This window comes from Canis lupus, chromosome 20 (assembly GCF_011100685.1).
Source record: "Canis lupus familiaris isolate Mischka breed German Shepherd chromosome 20, alternate assembly UU_Cfam_GSD_1.0, whole genome shotgun sequence".
NCBI lineage: Eukaryota > Metazoa > Chordata > Mammalia > Carnivora > Canidae > Canis > Canis lupus.
Window position 1 is genome coordinate 13,121,719 of NC_049241.1, and position 20,330 is coordinate 13,142,048.

Consider the following 20,330-nt stretch of genomic DNA (forward strand, 5'->3'; position numbering starts at 1 on the left):
ACCTGTCTCTTTATCTGATCTGGACCATCTGTGCTGGCCAACTCCCCACAGCTAGACCCGGTGCTCCCATGTTGCCCACACAACAGCTGACGACCCCCCAATACAGAAACAGCCGACGACCCCCCAGTGCAAAAACAGCCAGTGCCAAACTGCCATCTGCACAACCCTGAGACATCAAACACTATATGAACACCCAGGGCTCTTTGCTATTGGCCACACAACATATATGAGAAGGCTCAGGTGGTCAGCTGCAGAGCTCCAACCTTCTCACTGGGTGCAAGCTATTATTATTAGCCCAACACTGCCCTCCAGCCCGCTTAAACCTGTCTGCTTTTGCTTTATCTGTAAAATGAGAGTAACACTTAACTACAGGGATTGTTGTAAGGAACAGATGAAACAGTGCATGAAAAGTGCTTGGAACAGAGAATGGTAGACTTTTACTCCTCAAAGCTAGCTACTTATTATTTTTTAATGAGATGAAGTAGAATTCAGGAAGATTCTAGGGCTTCAAAATTTAAACTCAACAAAGGAAAGGAGCCTCTGTATAAAGTCAGAAGCTGGGGGCGCCTGGGGGGCTCAGTCAGCTAAGCATCTGACTTCAGCTCCAGTCACGATTTTGGAGTCCTGGAATCGAACCCTGAGTCAGGCTCTACATTCAGCAGGGAATTTGCTTCTCCCTCTCCCTCTGCCCCTCTCCTCACTCCTGTATGTGCACACACGTGCACTCTCTCTCAAATAAATAAAATCTTTAAAAAAAAAAAAAAAGTCAGGTGGGATATCCTAACAATGAACAAAATATTTTACTTTAGGGAAAATAATTATCCTAATTCACCTGTTAAGAAAAACCTAAACTGTATGGAATTATGCTCAATTCCCAACCACAGTGCATTCTAGTATTTCCAAATATACAGATTCATAGCATAAAGGTTGGACGGAACCTATCTAACATGTAATTTCATCTCTTGCCCAATAATGGAATCCCCCTACCATGTCTCCTATGGATGGCCTCACTTCTGATTAAAAACCCAGCAGAGCTTTAGGGTTCAAATGGTTAAGGCAATGGTTCCAGGTTCAGAGAGCCCAGTTAGAAAATATTACTGTTGGGCACTCAGGTGGCTCAGCTGGTTAAGCATCTGCCTTGGGCTCAGGTCATGATTTCAGGGTCCTGGGATCAAGCCCTGTGTCAGACTCCCTACTCATCAGGGAGTCTGCTTCTCTCTCTCCTTCTGCCACTTCCCCCTGCTTGTGCACACTCTCGCTAAGTAAAATTTTAAAAAGAAAATATTCCTGTCTCCTTCCACTACCCCCTCCACCCCCACACAAAAACCACCTCCCAGAACTTTTGCTACTGATCTGTGTCCTGATGCTCAGAAACCTTTCAAAACATGAATACTCTCTGATCTCCTTAGGACTTTGCCTCTGTCTGCAGAGCACCACCATCCTCCCTGGTTCCTGACATGGCCAGTCCTTAAGAGTATTCCCTACCCAAGGGCTGGCAGGAGCTGAGGCTCCAAAATCAGAGCGCCAGGGAACTCCAGCTCTGTCACTTTGTCATTGTAGGACTTCAGGCCAGTCTGTAACTTTCCTAAACCTTTCTCCATCCATACATGGGGATGAGAAGAGTAGCTCCCTCAGCAGGCTATCATGAGGTTCAGTAAGATCACGTGCATAAACTACTCAGTAAAGCACCTGCAGGAAGTAAGCCTGCAATGTACGAAAGCTATTACTGGACCCACACCACCTGCCACCACTGCTCTGACAAGACTGATGCACCTCTTAAAACAGGATTCACCCAGAGTGGCTTGAGCAGGGCAGAGAAGGGGATTGCTGCCTCTGTGAGGTGCTCATGCAGGTGAAGACTACAGCAGCTCTGTGGAGCCTCACACTGCCCGCTGGCTCAGCTTCAGTTCTCTGTCCACTGAAACCACTCCCTGAGCAACGTGTTATGAAAAGAGACAGTTGATTCTGCTCAAAAGAAAGGTGGGAATAAAAACATACAAATTCGGAGTTCTTCTTGGAGAACAGAAACCAGAAGTAGTGGTCCTCCAAATCTGTTCCCTCAGAATCTGTGTTGCTCTTTGCCTTCTCTACACCCTTTCCGGTCATCTAGCCCTCTGTGCTGACTCCAGTGACTTCTATATGATTTCTAAATCTGTACCTCATAGCCATCAACTATTGGGATTCACCTTCTAGATATCAACAGCATCTCAATATACCAGAAAGAACTCACCTGTCTGCCCAATCTCTTTCTCCCTACCCATGTCATCTACCACTGCAAAACCTGGCAGCACTTCCAGTCTTCCCTTTCCTTATCCCTGCTACAGGGCTTTTGCCGGTGCTCTTCCCTTGAAGAATATACTCATCCCTATCACACTCCCAGTCCTAGTTAAAGGCAAGATTGGTTGCTCTGGGAATCTGTTTTTTATATCATTTTAATCTGATCACCAATGCCGAGCACATGGTAGGTACTAAGTAAATATTTAGCAAATAAGGAAATCTGAGCATCAAATCTTACTGATTTTAAGTTTTAATCTATCTCTGGAATCCTCCAAATCTTTTCACCTCTTCTGCCCCCACCCAAATCTCAGCCAGGATCATTTCTCAGCTGGGCTCCATAAAGACTCTCTCTGAATCCTTCTTTGCCCCTAGATCTATTCTACACATATAGCCACCATGATCTTCCCCCTCCCGCTAGCATGATCGTTTAGAACCATAAATCAGATCGTGTCATTCCTCTACTTAACACATTCCAAAATCTCTTTGGGAGTCCTCATGATCTGGTCCCTGCCTACCTCCCCCTTCTTATCTCTCTGTACTATCTGCCTTCTACACTCTGGCCATGATGAACTGTCTCCAGATCCCCCAACGTGCCATGTGCCTTTGGGCATGCTATAACTGCTGCCTGACATTCCCCTCCACATGGTACCCTCATTACCCTAGGGCATTATTGCTGTCCAAAAATTGCTTCTTCACTGGTTGGCTTGTTTACTGGTCTTCACCACTAGACTGTCAGCCTACGAGCACAGGACAGCACAATTCTTCTTTCCTACTGAATCCCAGTGCCTTGAACAGTGTCTGGGACTTGACAAGAAGATTTTGGTCCAATGTAATTGTGTCATCTTATCTGTGACCTAAAAGAACTTAAACTGTTTTCAGATGATTATTTTCCTAAAACTAATGAAAATCAGGTTTATACTGTTGGAGCAAGGAGAGAGAATAGAAGCCTGTTAAACCTTTCCAACAGATTTCTATGAGAAACTTGAGAAACAAAATATCTACATTCCGTCCCTGGCAGGAAGTATCCCTACCCCACTGACCATCCCCCGTGTGTCCAAAAAGGCTAGAAACAGATGGAGAACACCTAAGTCTGAATTCCAGCCTCATCTGCTTAAGCAGCTGACCAACTTTTCTGAACTTCAGCTCCGTCACCTGATGAGAAGAAAAGGGAGGAGGGAACTTTTCCCATCTCTCAGGCTTATTGTGAGGGGTAAAACAAATAATCCACACAGAGTGCTCAGCCCAACATGGCCCTTACCAAATACTCATTTTTGTATTTAGGAATGAGACTGACAAAGTTCACCTTTTCTTCCTCCAAAGCCTTCACTCACCTCTGCCCATCACTTGTCATTCTTCTATTTGATATATGCTTCTTACTTTGTCCATACTGTTGGAAACACATTGAAATAAACACAAGTCCCAGAAATGTTTCGATCCTCTCTAAGCCTAGGAGGTGGGTGATATCTGGACAGGTCAACCAAGGTATTGTTGCTCTTCGGCCCCCAAACTCACCAAGACCATTAGACCTCAACTCCACTCCCACTTCTAACATCAAACCAGACCCCTGTGGGAGGCGTCGGGGGGTGGGGGGGGGGTGAGGTGGAAATGTCTTCAAATGAATAATTCAATATTTAGAACCTCTTTCACTTTGGTGTTAAGAAAGGCTAAATCACATCCTTACTAAAAAAGAAGTATATTCATTTTAAGCATCGGGATGGATTTTGAATTTTTTCTTCTTTTTGCTAAAAGCTTTGACCGTGGCAGAAAACTCACTTATTGTAATTTTTCCCATCTATTTCTCCTGCACACACTTAACTAATTGCATTATAGTCGTTTTTCTAAAAAGAAAAAAAATCTCAACTTTCGCCTACACACAATTCAGAATTTAAAAGTTAGCAACTCTTGAAATAAGACAAAATTAGAACACTTTCATTAACCAAGAAGTTACCTAAGGTATCACATAATTCTAGGCACGCAAGGAAAGAAATCAGAAGATTTATTTATACCAGGTAATGGACCCCAAAGCCAGGGACCCAAATATTTGGACCAAAAGATTTTTATTAACATATAGAAGCAAGTCTCCTTTAAGATAAAGTCACCTGGCCCTTCGGGCTGTAACTGGTGAGGGAAAAAGCCCCACTGACATTGGGTCCTTCTTAAATTAGGTCCTTCTAAGCACTGGCGTCAGGAACTAAGGACTCCCTGCCATACCTGCCCCTCAGTGTACCATTCCTTTCCTGAGGTCCAAGTTCCCCAGCGTCTGACTGCCCAATTAATTCTGACAATCTTACATACATCACTCAAGACATTCAAAATACTCCCCAGAGGCCTGGATTGCAATCATTTGCCTTTCTTAAACAGTTGGCTAGCAAGGAATATCTCATCTATTTTTAACAGCTTCTACTTTGATGTCTTTAACACCAGTTGTGACAGAACCTGAGACCAATAAAGCACTGAGACGATCTAATCTCTATTATAGAATATAACCATCTGAGTCCAAAAGCTACAAGGAGAACTAAGTAAGGGTTGTAGAGTAACAGCTATAAAGGGAGTTATATTTGAAGCTACTATTCTCAGACATGGAGAAGAACCCACACTTTATTATTTTTTAATGACCCATCCCATTGCAGAATTTCCAGAATGCTTGGTATAATCTTGCTCATCTGAAAAGGATGAACATAAGACAAGTACCACTAGCTTCCAAGTTTTCAGTGTCCTTTACAATTGAGGAAGTGCTTTAGATACGAAACAGTTTTTCTTTTCTTTCTTCTTTTTTCCAGAAACAGCTTAAATGCATCCCCATGTATGTATTTCTAAACAGAATCCAGACTTAGGGATAATCAATTGCATTCTGGTACCTAAGCCTTCAACTTCTCCATCTCTCACTTATTCCATGCCACCACCCACCTTTCAAAGTACCTTGCTATTCTACAAGCTAGTGGCTCTCAATGACACCCCAGGGACTCCTAGGGGTTCCCTATACCCTTTCAGAGGCTCTTCAAAGTCCTAACTATTTTCATAATAATGCCAACACACTATTTACCTTTCAAACCATCTCTCAACATAACAATGGAGTTTTCCAGAGGCTGCAGGACATGTGATGTCACAAGAGACTGAAGGCAGAAACAGGTATGGGATATGTGATTCCAGCTATCTTCCGTTAAGCCCAATTTCCAGCAATTTGCAATAATGTAAAACAATGCCACTCTCTATTTTTTCTGTTTGTTTTGGAAAATATAACTACTGTTCTTTTTAAAAATGTTACTGGGGCACCTGAGTGGCTCAGTAGATTAACTCTTGGTTTCAGCTCAGGTCACAATCTCCAGGTCTTGAGGGCTGGCCCCACTTTGGGCTCTGTGCTGGGTGTGGAGCCTGCTTAAGTTTCTCCCTCTCCCTCTGCCCCTCTCACTCCCCCCTCTTAAAAAAAATGTTACTGTGTTCATGTGTGATCAGCTTATTTTTTGTGATGTCTGAGTGTTCATTTCCAAAGAGGTAAATACAGACTGTTATAACTCACATCAACTGAGTTCTTTGGGGTCCTCAGTAATTTCTAAGCATGTCAAGAGTTCCTCAGACCCAAAAGTTTGAAAAATCCTACTACAAATTTTAAGTTTTTGTTTGGCACTAGCTGTGTGCTTAGGACCCATACAGCATTAATATGAAAAACTAGACAGAACAGGATTAAAATACAAAACATAGAATATGCAGGACTTTAGAGAAGACCCTCTGATTTGAAATCATCTTTTTATTCGACACATTCACTGAATACCTACTACGTGCTCTCCCTAGTCCAGGTGTGCAGAATATAAGTAAAAAGAAGACAATCAAGGTTCCTGTTCTCGTGATACCTATATTCTAGTGAGGAAGAGAGATCGTTTGTTTACAGACAAGACAAATCAGATTGTGTTAAGTACTAGGCAGAGAATTAATACTAAATGATATGACCATGCGACAACTTACTTTTGGCTGGTCAGAGTGTGCAAGTTAAGACATTTAAGGTAAGACCTGAAAGTCAAGACAGAGGCAGTCATGCACAAAAATCAGGCGGAAGAGCATTTTAGGCAGAGCAAACAGCTAGTACAAAGGCCCCACGGCAGAAAAGAACTTGGCAAGTTCAAGAAACAGAAAGCCAGCCACAACGTCTGGAGCATTAATGGGAAAACGAAGAAAGTGCAAGGTTAAGGTCAGAGAAGAGAGAAGCCAGGGCCTGTGGGCCTTCCTACATCAGGATAAAAAGTCTGCCTTTTATTCTAAGCATGACAGGAAGTTTATAACCTTGACCACGTTACTAACTCTTTCTGGAACTCAATTTCCTCATCTGCAGAATGGGGATTGTGAGAGCTTGTCTCATAAGGCTGTGTTGAGGATTAAATGTGTAAAAGAAAATAATGGGCTTACTTAACACGGGAAGTAAAACACTGGAAACACGTCTATTTGTTGTGATTATTCTTATATGCTAAGTTGCTGTATTTTCCACTCTCATAAACTACACTTACTAAACTTATTAAGGCTTACAATCAGTTGAGGGTTACCCTATCAACAAACAAGTCCACACAATGAGTGGATATAAACAAGGGACACACTATGAGATGCATTTATCTGAATTTGTCAATACCAACTCCAGCAGAACACTGTGCCCACCATTCCCAGGGCACCAAAGTACAGCCAGGTGAAGAATAAATTACCACATCCCACCTCATAGCCCCCTCTGGATCTCCCCTTCAGTCAGTGAGTTTTGCCACTTGACCTCAAAGCACAGTGCACTCAAAAAGTCATTCTTCTGCTAAAAAAATGTAGCCAGCAGAAATCTATCAGTCTTCTGTTCTTTCTTGGCATATTCACATTACCTTCACCTCCTAAAAAACAGAGGGCCTTTGCCAAAGAGTTAGCGCTGGTTTTATTGTTGCTTGCTTTAAAAAATGATTGTATAAAAAGAATAAAATCAAAAGGCTTCCTTTAAAAGCTAGGCAAAGAGAGGGCTCATGCACAGAGACTTAAAAGCGCTGGGAGATTCAGGAGGCCATCAGCAGCTGGTCCCCCAGAAAAGTGGATTAGACCTGAGGGCCACGGCTGCTACCAACACAAAAAAGCAGCAGCACTTCACTTTCAGGTCAAGCAGCCCCCAGAGGGCAAAGGCAGGCAAACCACAAGACTTTTGAGAGGGAAAACAAGAATGTGCACAGAAAAAGGAAGAGTTGCCTGCATTTGATCGATCTCCTGGCTGGATGCCAAGGACACTCCTTCTAGAGGAGCACAAGCCTCCTTAAGATGCCCTCACCCAGGTACATATATGGTAATATGGCTCTGAATACAGGGAAGAGAAAACCTACCACATTTACAGTTGACTCTTCCAAGACAAGGAAAAAGGTTCTCTTTACAATCGTCTCTGCTTCTGTGACTGGGTACTCTCATGGTTAATTTTGGGACTTCCTTTGAGCAAAGACTCTTGACGATACCATCTTTATTGTGAAACGAGGATGAGCAACACAATATTTTTGAGTTGGCCACCCAGCCTGAGGCTTCCCCCCACCACCCACCATACATATTTACATACAGCCCCCTCCTTGCCTTCTTGTTCAATTAGTGGCTGATCAGACCGTCCTCAGAAATGCAGTGTGTCCCCATCAAGGGATAATTTATTCTACTGCAAAAAGCACTTCTCTCGGAGGATAGAAAATTGCATTCTGCTTTCGTTTTCAGGCAGTCCCAAAGGAAGTCACCAACTCAAAAGTTTCAACTTTAAGCAGGGCCCTCTATGACAATCTCAGAAGTAGCGATTGTAAACCTATAGTTCAAAACAATTCTCTAGTTTAAATGTTGCTCATTAAACACACAAGAGAAAAACACACACATCCACAAAGAGAAACCTACTTGCCTTTTCACAAACATGCCTACTAAATACCCTATTCTCCAAACAGGTACATTATCTACATGGTTATTTTTCAGAAAAGATGTTAATTTTGATGTGTGCTCTCATGTTTCCTATTCTCCAAGGCCAACATAAGAGAAGCTAATCAAAAGTTCAAAGTTGGCAGTCAGAAAATTTTATATTTGGTGGGTAGAGATTATCTAGCCAAAATTCCTCATTTTATAGGTGGAAAAAGCAAACAACAAAAACAAAAAACCTGAGTGACTTCTTGTAGGCCACACAACCATGTATGTACTGGTCAAAACTAACAGACCACAGGGCTCCAGAAACCAAAGCCAGTACTTGGGGCATGAGGGGGAGTGGTATTTATTTTATTAAAAAGTTAAAGTCAGCCCCAGCCTGAAGAGACACCCGTCTATCTACAACCTGAACCACACACACACACACACACACACACACACACACACACACACACATAACTAGCAAATCAAATTAGGTTAACATCCTCAGAGAGAAAAGCCTCAGTCTGGGGAAAATCACTCTAGGACAGGGTTTCTCAACCTCACGGCTATTAACATCTGGGGGCAGACAATTCCTTGTTGTGTACACCGGACACATCCGGTGTATTGTAGGATGTTTAGCAGCATCCCTGACCTCTACCTATACTAGATGATAGGAGTACACACTCTCCCTTGACAAAAAAATTCTCCAGATACTGCCTAAAGTCCCTACAAGGCAAAATCACCCCGCTGCTTGAGAACTACTCCTCTAGGACAGAGGCTTTGTTTTGTTTTGTTTTAACCTCTAAGATTTCTTGCAAACATTTATTATTCTACAACTTGGCAGCAATAACCCAAAGCAGGTATTTTTATACCTATTCTACAGCAGAGGAAACAGAAGCACAGATGTGACATGTTTTGCCCATACCCAAGAGGCAGTCAACACTCAGTCGTCCGGAGTCCCCATCCTGTGGTTCGGCAGGGCAATACCATTACAACCTGAGAGGAGCTTTGTTTCACTACCTGATTTTTACCTCCACTCCCTTTTACTAACACACAACAAATTCTCATGCCTCGTGCCCCAAAGAACTGTTATGAGCAACATGGCCCAAGCTAGCAAAAGGAGCTGTGTAATACATTTCCACATGGCCCTCTCTCTGCTCTCCATGGCAAAAGGGGCTTTTCAAAGCAAACCACCAATTTGAGAAATATTTAATTAGGAGAAGTGTACAAAAAATTAGATTCTTCTGACAAACAGCCTCCCCATCCTTCAATGGGAGATAAAACATGGAGATTAAAAACTTCATTCAACAGTTTGTGGACACAACTCTCTGGTACATTTGTAGGTTAAAAATCAACAAAGCCCATAAGGAAAATGTAATTTCAAATCACAATGATTTTCAAAAGACCAGAAAAGAGTTTCTAGAAGAGGAAGGAAGCATTCGGGTTGGGAAAAGAAGTATCTGGCAAGGTGGATAAAGACAGGGTAGGGATGGGGACAGCAGGCAGAAAGCACATGGGCAAAGGCACAGAAACAGGGTCACACACACAGACACACCAAGGCAAAATACATGAATGTCTCTATGTCTAGGTGTTGTATCAGCTTTTTCTATTCAGAAACAAGTGCATGGTAAAGTTTTGAAACTGCTTGTTTTGCAAAACAAAATCACTTCCCAGACAGAGCTCCTTCTGTAATGCAAACAAACAGCAAAGAGTGTGGAGGTTAGTGATGTTTTTTCTTAGTGATGTTTTTTCTTACATTCATTTATTTCTGATGAGCACCATTAGACCAAGCAGTCTGCGAGTTCTGCTAATCCAACGGGTCATAAAACATGATAAAACCTAAGTTGCTCAAAGTGTCTGACAACAGCACGTTAAAGTGCAGTCTTGCTCATAGCTGTGACTTCCCAACCTCAAGCAGGTTTTACATGTACTGTTTGGTTTCCACGTCTACCTGATACTGCCAATAAAAGCGTGCCCACATGAAAGCATAAAAGTTCCCATTTTTGTCACAGAGAGTCCCTACCAGGCCTATATGCTCACCTTCAGTGGGTGATTTAGCCTATCTTTCCACTTCACTGAAAACGAAAAGCCTGCTAGGGGCAAGTACAAAGGTCAGTTTCGACAGGTGAGAGCCAGCCAGGAAAAAATAACCATAAAAATAAGACAAATACTGAAAAAGCACAGGAGGGTCAGCAGAGAGATTCTCATACTTTTGAGTGTGCATGAATCCCATGGGGATTCTGCTAAAACACAGGTTCTGATTCAGTGGGTCTGGGGTGGGGCCTGAGAGTCTACGCTTTGAACAAGCTCACTCTTGAAGCCAAGAATGCTAGTCTGGTGACCACAACTGGAGGAATAAAGATGTAAAACAATGTTTCTCAAACTTTGGACTGCAACCCACATAAGAAATGCACTAAACTTACAACCCAGCGTTCACTGGTATATGGAGAGAGACTGCAAATGCCCGGTGGGAGAGTTTGTTACAATGTACAACAGTTCCTTCCAAGTAGCCATACAATACACTTTGATGTTTTCTATTCCACTCCACTTCATTAAAAATTGATGAGGGAGGCCCACTAACTGATTTCAGGACCTCATAATGGGTTGCCATACAGTATGGAAGTCATGGAGGCAGAACAAGAATAACATTCCTGCTTATATGGGGAGTACTACTGTATTTTAGTAGCAGTATACTAAGGCTATAACTGATACCCAAGTGAAAAGTTTTGAGTACGTTCAGAATCCCTTTTAAAAAGGCAAAGATGTAAAGATGTGTTGACTATGTTTTGGAAATACTTTCACTGAAAGCATTCAGGTTTCAGGTTTTCATTTTGATTCGTTTTCTGACCTGTATGAGGAGAATAAGAATACCTATCTGGCCCTGAGGAGAGATCTCCAAACACCATTCCCACTCAAAAGAACTATGGCTCCTTGGAGAAAAGGCTGATTCCAGGTCTGGGACTAGAAATATAGAATATGAGCCCAGAACATCCTCTTATATCAAAAGCAAGAAAGCTATCAAAGACTACTAGGGTTGTGTTTTTTTAACCAATTTGAATAACCTCTCTCTTGCTGAGCAAAAATGGGCACTTAGATCATCAAGAAGAATAGCTAAAGAGAAACATAAAATATGTTTAAATCCATCAGTTCATAAAGATACTAACCAAAAAACCCCCCCACCAAATGGTCATCTTAGTACAAGGGTTTCTCATCAGTAGCACAGCTGTTACTGTGAAATGGAGAATTCTGTATTGTGGCAGGGCTAAGTGATCTATTTATCAGCATCCCCAGCCTTTATCCATTGGATGCCAGTAGCACCCTCTCCCTAGTTGTAACCACCAAATATGTCCCAGATACTGCCCAGTATCACTGCGTTGAGAACTGCTGCCACATATCATGGTAGGGAATCAACTCATTTTTGAAAACTAGTAAAATACAGAAAGAATTTCAAGTACAGATTCTGTCTTTCTTACATTAACTATATACCCCAAGGGAAAAAAAAAACTTAGTGGAGGGAAGTTTTTCATAAAATAGTTCAGCTAATGAATGAAAAAAGAAAAATAGGAGTTTTACAAATCCAAATGAACTAATAGATTATGGCAATGAGCATCATTGGTTGCTAACATCACAAGATGACATACCCAGATATATCATACACTTTCCTGAATAAAGTTCAAAAAAATAGAAATGCCCTTCTCTAAAACAAAACAAAACAAAAAACAAACAAACAAACAAACAAAAAAAAAAAAAACCCTGATTCTGATCAAGCCTCTACATTAAACAACCAGATAGGATATATACAGGGAACAGAAGCACATGTTCAACTATACCACACTGACGCAGTGAGCAATATCTCAATTGTGGGAAAATAGATCACCCAGTTATTTCAGGGACAACCATTAAATGCACAGGGGAAAAAAAATATGTAAGGAAACTATACAAATTAAAAGAAACATCAATCAGGGGCACCTCGGTGGCTCAGTCAGTTAAGCATCTTCCTTGGGCTTAGGTCATGATCCCTGGGTTCTGGGATCAAGCCCCACATTGGGCTCCCTGCTAAGCAGGGAACCTGCTTCTCCCTCTTCCTCTGCCCCTCACCCTTGCTTGTGCTCGCATGCACACACACTCTCTCTCTCAAATAAATAAAATATTTAAAAAAAGACAACATAACAACCATCTGTAATATATTGACCTTATTTGCATCCCAATTCAAACTGTAAAATATGCATATATATTATTGTAAGTATATATATATGATATTGTATACATATGTGTATGCATGCATTTATACATGTTGGAAGGAAGTGAAAATATAGACTCAATTAAAAAATTTGTTTTTTTTCCCTTGAGATGAATAAGATTATCATTTTTTTTAATCCCAATACTAGAGATACATACTAAAAGACAGACTGAACTGGTATGCCTGGGATTTGTTTCCAACTCACCAAAGACAAAAGGAGAAGGTGTATCAGAATACAGGGAAAAGCATAATGGTCATGGATTAATAACTGTGCGGGGTAGGTGATGAGTAAAGACCAGTTCATTAAACTAAGTTCTATTATATGTATTTCTAATTTTCTGCCGTGAAGTTTTCTTTTTAAGTGCAAACAGAAAAGAGTGCCTGGCCCTACCTACCCCACAGAATTAAGCTACTCTGAAGAAGAAATAAGAAATTCTGTATTGAAATGAATGATTACTAGGCTTTATCCCTGTGATAGCTAAATTTGAATAGTGCTTTACCTTCCATTCCACCCAGTTTTCTTTAAAAAAACAGTATAAATTGAACGAGAAGACTTGGATTCCAAGATGGGTGATGAAAGCTGAATGACAATTTTTTTTAAAGATTTCATTTATGTATTCATGAGAGACCAAGTGAAAGAGAGGCAGAGACACAGGCAGAGGGAGAAGCAGGCTCCATGTAGGGAGCCCAATGTGGGACTCAATCCCAGGACCCTAGGATCATGACCTGAGCCAAAGCAGCCACTCAATCACTGAGCCACCCGGTGCCCCTGATAATTTTTTTTTTACCCTACTGATTCTACACATCACCACTCAAATGCAGTCCATCAAAGGTACAGAAAAATGAAGACACAGATGTCTATTTAGTAACCAGAACAGAGGTTCAGGATAGAGTGCAATAAGTAAGGTACCAAACTTGAAGTACTGCATGAGTCTTTTTTTATGAAATTTAAATATACACATAATTTTTACATATGTATACATGGGAGGGGTCTGAACCCTTCATCTTGGATGGTAGGGTTGGGGGATGGTAGGGTTGGTTTTGTCACCTATCTTTATTTCCTATTGTTTAGTTGAATATGTTTATCTTACGCAATAAGTAACAACATGTATGTACATGATAAATGTGTACACACGAAGGGGTCCAGTCCACTTATCAGAGAGAATCACTTAGGTGGAACTTCGTATTCCCCAAGGATCATGCTAGACAGCCAAGCATGAATTCCCCTTGTGTAATTCTGTGAAATAAGACCTGACAGACAGGAAGAGGGGTGGGCAGTAGCAAAGTGCACAAAGTTTGTGTTGAAGAAAAACCACCAAGAATATCATTAAGTTCTTAAAATTCCTTACTCAAACCAACTGCAGGTTCATTTATTCATCAAAGAATATTCCCTTCCTACTAAAGTGGATTACAATCCCAGGTCAGTCATGTGATTAACCAATCTAGAAATCTGGGTTTGACCCTCTACCCTCACCCGATATCAAGTTCCAATATGGTATGTGATCTTGCCAGCCTCACTAGCCTCTTCAGAAAGGACAATGTAGCTCAGGGATGTTGAGAACCACACTAAGAGTTCTGAGAAAGTTAAGAAACCTTCAGAGAAATAAATTATGGCTCACCTGCAAAAACTGGGCTCTTGCAGGATCTGACCCTGACCCCCTCTCTCACCTGAATGTCTAGCACTCTCCCTCAGCTGCAACCAACCCGGCCCCCTGGCCTTTCCCTAACGTGCTGCACCTGCTCCCATCTCAGGGCCTCTCCACCTTCTGCTCTTGCCCTTTGGAATGTCCCTCTTGGCCAGATACAACTAGCCTCTCACTTCCTTCAGCTCTCTGCTCAAACGCAAAGATTATTAGAGATCCCTTCCCTGATTCCAGATCCCCACCTGAATACTCCTTTATCCCCTTCACATTATTTTATTGACATTTTTTACTGTGGTAAAATACACAGACACAACATAAAATTTACCATATTAATCATTTTAAGTGTAAAATTCAGTAGCATTAAGTTCATTCACATAGTTGTGCAACTAATATAACCATCCCTTTCCAGAATTTTATCTTCCCCAAATGAAACTCTGTATCCATTAAACAAACTCCATATTCCCCCAGCCCCTGCCAAGCATCATTCTACTCCTCTCTTTTATGTATGCCTTATTTCACTTAGCGTAATGTTTTCAACCTTCACTCATCTTGTAACGTGTAAAACAATTGCATTCCTTTTTATGGCCAAATAATATTCCATTATATGGATATACCACTTTTGGTTTATCCATTCATCGGTCAGTGGAGACTTGGGTTGTTTCCACGTTTTGGGTACTGTAAATAATGCTGCTAGGAACACGAATGCACAAATATCTGTTGAGTTCCTGCTTTCAATTCTCTGGGTTATATACCCTGAAGTGGAATTGGTGGATCATTTGGTAATTGCTTAAATTTTCTGAGGAACTGCCATACTGTCTTCTGCAGTGACTGTTCCTTTTTACTTTCCCACCAACAGTACACAGGAGTTCCAATTTCTCCAGATTCTCACCAACATTTGTTATTTCCTGTTCCCCTTTACTTGGCTTTCTTTTTCTCTATAGCACTGTTATACAATAATATTTGCTTATTTATAATGTCTGCTTCCCCCCAACTAGGATTTAAGTCTCTTGGGAACAGGACTTTCATTATTGTATACCCAGCACTTAGAATATATCCCAATACATAGTAGATGCTCAAGGAATTTGTTGAATGTAGGAATAAACACTTAGGAGAATATCAACTTTAGCAGGTATTAGAAATACATAAAGAGCTTTATCACATCAAATGTCTTAAACTGTGCCAACTGAGGGAAGACCACAGCCATAGTTCAATAGGAGGAACAGCTCCACAGATAATGGTTTTAGTGGTATTTTCAGTTCAAGCTCATTAGCAATAAACTCAGAACCAGAGACACTATAAAAATTGGTCAGAATCATAAAAATTATGTCATTCATGCCATTGACTTCAAGCCTTAACTGATTTCATCAAAAGAGCACTGCAAAAGCTTAAAACAGCAAAAGTAAACTAAAAAATTGTGTGCATTTCCAGTTAATAAAGAGCCTGAAAATGCAATGTGTTTTATTTTAAAAGATCAAACCAACAGTAAACAAGATGGGACATTGGCCTTGTGTAGACTCCTTAATTAGATGTATCCAAGGACAGCTTGACCTAGAAACCTAACTTCAGGCCTATGTTTACTTTTTTGTTGTTGTTTTCTCTTGTTCATATTTGGTGTTTGTTGTTTCATTTTGGTTTGTTATTTAACAGCTGCTTGTCAAGAAATCAGAATTTCCCTGAGATAAATGAGCTACAAAGCCACGCGACTTTGTCTAGAAGTCAGCTAGTTGTATACCATTGGATTAGAAGTTTCATTTGTTTGTATCCCTAATACGCTGGTCTTCTCCACTTTTCCCTCAAAAAAATATTTTGAGGAAAAAGGCAAGAGATTTATCTCGTTGGTTTCATCTTTCCTTTCTTCTAAGCAACCATTTCATCTGTCATTCCTAAAGAAAAGATCCCAATTCCCTCCCAAAAGGCAACCACTTTATTTAAAAGTGGATAGTACTATTGTCAACCCCCAACAATTTCCTCAAAGTGGAGGCCAGGAGTAACTTATTTAGAGCATGAAGAACTTTCCCTGCCTGCTCAGAGGGAAATCTTGATAGTATATTCTGTTCTGATTTGAATTATTTAAAGAACAGACTGTACTTTCAAAACACACATACACACATGCTTGCACACACAAGGAAAAAAGAAATGAAAAAGTGTTCTGCACAACTGGCCACAAACCAAACTGAAGAGTATATGAAAAGATACCGATACTTCACAGTTTAGACTCACTGCAACTTAAGCCATCAAATTATTCAGACTGAGAAATACCGGATTCTTTTAACCTGCTCAGATGCCTTGATGTAGATGATCAAGATGGATTTCAGTTATGACATGAACCCAGTGCTGAACTTAGACAATGTTCCTCGTGGTGTGGTTTGATTTCGTTTACTCTCCTCATTCAGGGTTTCAGCATACAGCTTTTACAACTTTCTAAAACAAAATCAGTATGACATCTGATACCTCCTCAAATAGCCACACTCTTATCCCTCCATCTACAGCCACATCGTTTCCCTTAAGTCAAGGTAAGTATTATTACCCATTCACCACTGGTGGGACATAAGTAAGATTTATGTCATTAACCGAAATAAGTTTATCATTTTTCCTGGCTTCTCCCTTCACTTCTTCCCAACTTAAATGTGTCTGTGGAACACAGGACAGTCCCACAACCTGGCGTTATATTCCTTGCTTCCACTGTGCACTGGCTACTACACAAGTGTTCCCATTCTCTCTACTCCTCAGCTTCTTCACCTATACCTGACTCACGGTTTCTGTGATATCTGGCTCTGGACCAGGCTTACAAGGATTTAATGTGTCAGTATTATTTTTAGCAACAAGTTGGAGAAGAGTCTATGGATCAGTTTCTCCTGGTCTGTAGCTTACTCAAAAAAGGGGAACTTAACCCTTTCCTTGGCCTTTTGAGTGCCCAGGTAGCCTTGAAAGTCAACAGAATTCCAAGAATGAACTATACCCCACACATCCAAATGGTTCCCACTCCACCAGCACTCCTACGGATCTTATCAACAGGAAACAAAAGCACTATACTACTATAATGAAGTGTCTGCCTTTTATTTTCTAATTTAAAAAGCCCAAAGATTGTAACCCAGGGAACAGCTAAATATTTAGAAGGTTAAAGAAGTTACAAAGAGCTGGTCCTCCACCATGTTATTCTGTTGTCTACCCTGTTCCTCCTGGCCTTTTTGGAAGAAAAAACTTGTGACGGCCAAATCTGCAGCAATGGGGATATATATGCAGCTGTTAAAACCTCCCTTTCTTATGGTGCAGAGTCTGATCATTTGGGGGGGGTGGGGGCGGAATGACAGGAGCTGCTTGTCTTTACAAATAAATGCTACCCTCAACTCATATCCCACAATAAGCACCCAAACAAGAGGGACTCATCAGATTCCTTGACATTCAGGCAGCTTCAAGTCAAGGACTGGATGCCACTCTCTCACACTTCAAGAACTTCCCTTTTTAAAGTACTAATTCTTTCAAATTGCCAGCAACCACTTTCATTTCTTGCAATCGAACCTACTCTGATTAAACACACATTACAGCAAGAAAAAAGTGACTATTTTTGAAAGAGGCAGTTAATTTTTGCTTACGTATCTTGACAGATGAAATGTACTGCATCCTTCTGAATTTAAATCATCAGCACACTGCCAGGCACCAATGGGCATTTCTTTTATCGCTCCATCTAATGGGTTTTCCCCCCTCCTCTCATAAATGTTCAGGCTGCTTTAAGTCTGAGCCTGGGCCAAAAGTGCTAGCTAGGCAGGACTGCCCTCTGGATCTCAAATGCTCCCTAAAGCTCTCACAGAAAGCAGTGACAAATTTTGGACACTAAGCCTTGGAGTTTGCTTTTCTTTTCTGCTCCTAATCTCCATGGCTCTTTAGAGAGGACATAAAATACACTTAAAACAAAAAGTCATTACTGACTCCAGCACTCAGGCTTCACACTCACCTGACCGAGGTCAGGCACTCTGTTGCCAAAACACTCCAGCTGTGCGAATCCTGCTCCTCCGAAGCCAGCTCCTAAGTATTTAGAAAGAAAGAAAACTTAAGTATAAGACCAGGAAGGCGGGCCACTAAGAGCAATGTTTCAAATTGCAAACTGCCACCTTCTTTAGCCTTCTTCCTGGAGAGACACCCCTGCCCTTCCCCCAAACAAGACAGGAAAGCTTGGAGGGATCAGTTGGACAAAGATTACAGGTAACTTTGCTTACTTATTCCCAGTATGTAACTGACAAGTGAGACTAGGCACGCAAAAACTTGGAACGTGCAAATCCCAAAGCACTTGTTTCCCAGAGCCTAGGCCAAGTTCCGAAGCCCGCATCCTCACTGGCCGTGAGCTCCGTCCACACTTCATCCCTCACCGCTCCCCGGCTTGTCTTCCGTTTTTTAAAAACCCTCCCCACTGCTCCCTCCCCCCCGCCCTCCCCGCCATGCATTTTTCTCCCAACCGTGCAGCTCGAGGGAGGGCTACTTTTAAAAGATTGTTTCCTTGAGCGGACTCACATATGACACCCCCCAACACACACACACACACACACCAAGAAAACACCATTTCCTGCAGCTGCTGCAACAGTTTCCAACTTGGGGGAATGCCATTCCAGTCCAGAATGGGTAGCCTTCAAGGCCAGTCACTGGAATCGAGGATTTTTGTTCAGCCTCAAACGAACACCCCAAAAATGCCCCCAGCTAAAGAACCCCCAAACGCATGCAAGTGCATGCAAATCCATCAAGAACTCCCGGAGAGCGGGGCAAAAACTTGGGCGCCCGGGGAGGGCAGTGCCAACTCCCCGCGCCCTCTGCCCGGCCCCAGCCGCTACCTTGGTGCCCGGGAGCCACGCCGGTTTGGGGGAGCAGGGCGAGGAGAGGGGTTAGCAGCCGCTGGGTAATCCCATGTCCGCGAAGAGGGAGCTCGTTCCGTTAGGATGGAAACGGAACACCCACACCTCCTCTGTGCGTGCGCTTTCTCTCTCTCTCTCTCTCTCTCCACCCTCTGCCTCCTCCTCCTCCACCACCACCTCCTCCTCTCCTCCCACCCCAGCGAGCTTGAGGAAACGCTTCAGCAGAACATCCACATGGTTACTGCACTTTGAAGCGGCGCCTGACTGCTTATATAGGCCGGGACGCTCCCTGGGCAATGTAGTCCGAGCCCGGGGTCGTGGCGGCGCCTGGGGCTAGGGGGAAGGACTACGAGTCCCAGAATCCCCTGGGCTCCGGGCTGGGCTCTAAATAGAAACGCGCGGGGACAGGGAGGGGCGTCCTGCGGGGCGTCGGGGCTTCGAATCCGGCTGCTGGCGGAGCGCCGGCGGGGCTGGGAGCCGGCGGCTCGAAGCCACCCCTGGGGGGCGCCCCGGCCCTTGGGGACGCTCCTCTTCCAGCTGCCCCCTACCCTGGAATCCAGGTAGCTCAGGCAGAGGGGGGCGGGGAGCAGCTCGGGTTTCTGCTTTGGGAAGTTTTTACGAGCTGCTACCCACCCTCCTCCTCCGCTCCCCGCGCCTCGAGTTCCTGAGCCAAGAATTTCAGAAATCCAGGGCACAGAAACGCCAGTGTTTGCGGTCAAGGATTAAAGGCGCGAGGTTGTCTTTATTTAATCTGCTCCGCCCTGCTCGGGTTTTTGCACAGAAAACTAACTGTGGGAGCGACGGTCCGCGCAGGCGGGGACACGGGCAAGCGGCTTGCGAGCCCCCGAGCTGCTGGTGCCCTTCCTCGGGCCGCAGGAGGTGGACGAACGCGAGCCCCCCCCCCCCCCCCAGGTGCGCAAATAAGGGAGCCGCGCGGTGCGGGACTCGCGGGCGCGGAGATCGCGAGGCACGCAACAAATACAAACCGCGACCTAGGTCCTGACCCCGCTTCTAGCAGCCCCTTTGCTCCCCGGAGCTGAAAATGCTTAAGTCAATAAAGCGCCAGCCAGAAAAATCAGGGCTTCGGGGAGAGCCGCTCGCGCCCGCGGTGCGCGTCCAGGCGGGGCGCCCTCCAGCAGCCCCGACAGCCGCGTCTGGGAGGAGGTGGGCTGCTGCCCCCTGCCAGGGAGCGCCTGGGCTCTCGAGCTGCGTGCAAGCTGTTTGGCCTTGGGAAGAAGGGCAAAGGCTGAGCTAAGAAGCAAAGGCAGCAGGCTGCTCTCCCTTCCTCACACGATAGGCATTCGTTCCACAAACGTTTCCCTGAGTGTCTCCTGGGTGCCAGGCACTGTGCCAGGCGCTGGGGCATAGTGGCGAGCCAAAACACTTCACAGCATCCCAGGCAGGCACTGCCTGCTGCGCCACATAGTAGCTGTAACAACAATAGTAATAATGATAATT

The 20,330-nt window shown here is 43.2% G+C and overlaps 1 protein-coding gene across 13 annotated transcripts in view; it reads right to left on the reverse strand.

The window, feature by feature from the left end:
* Window positions 1-19,098, reverse strand: part of ITPR1 (inositol 1,4,5-trisphosphate receptor type 1) — a 319,048-nt gene extending 299,950 nt beyond the window's left edge. For 6 of the 13 annotated variants that reach the window (XM_038565792.1, XM_038565795.1, XM_038565791.1 and 3 more), the window contains exons 1-2: window positions 18,852-19,098; window positions 17,984-18,054 (exon numbers count right to left, since the gene is read on the reverse strand). The gene's annotated coding sequence lies outside the window, so the exon portion shown is untranslated. Of the gene's footprint in view, window positions 1-17,983; window positions 18,055-18,245; window positions 18,310-18,851 lie in introns of those variants that run through there. The other 7 variants (XM_038565799.1, XM_038565798.1, XM_038565793.1 and 4 more) reach the window with 3 other exon arrangements.
* Window positions 19,099-20,330: the final 1,232 nt, after the last annotated feature.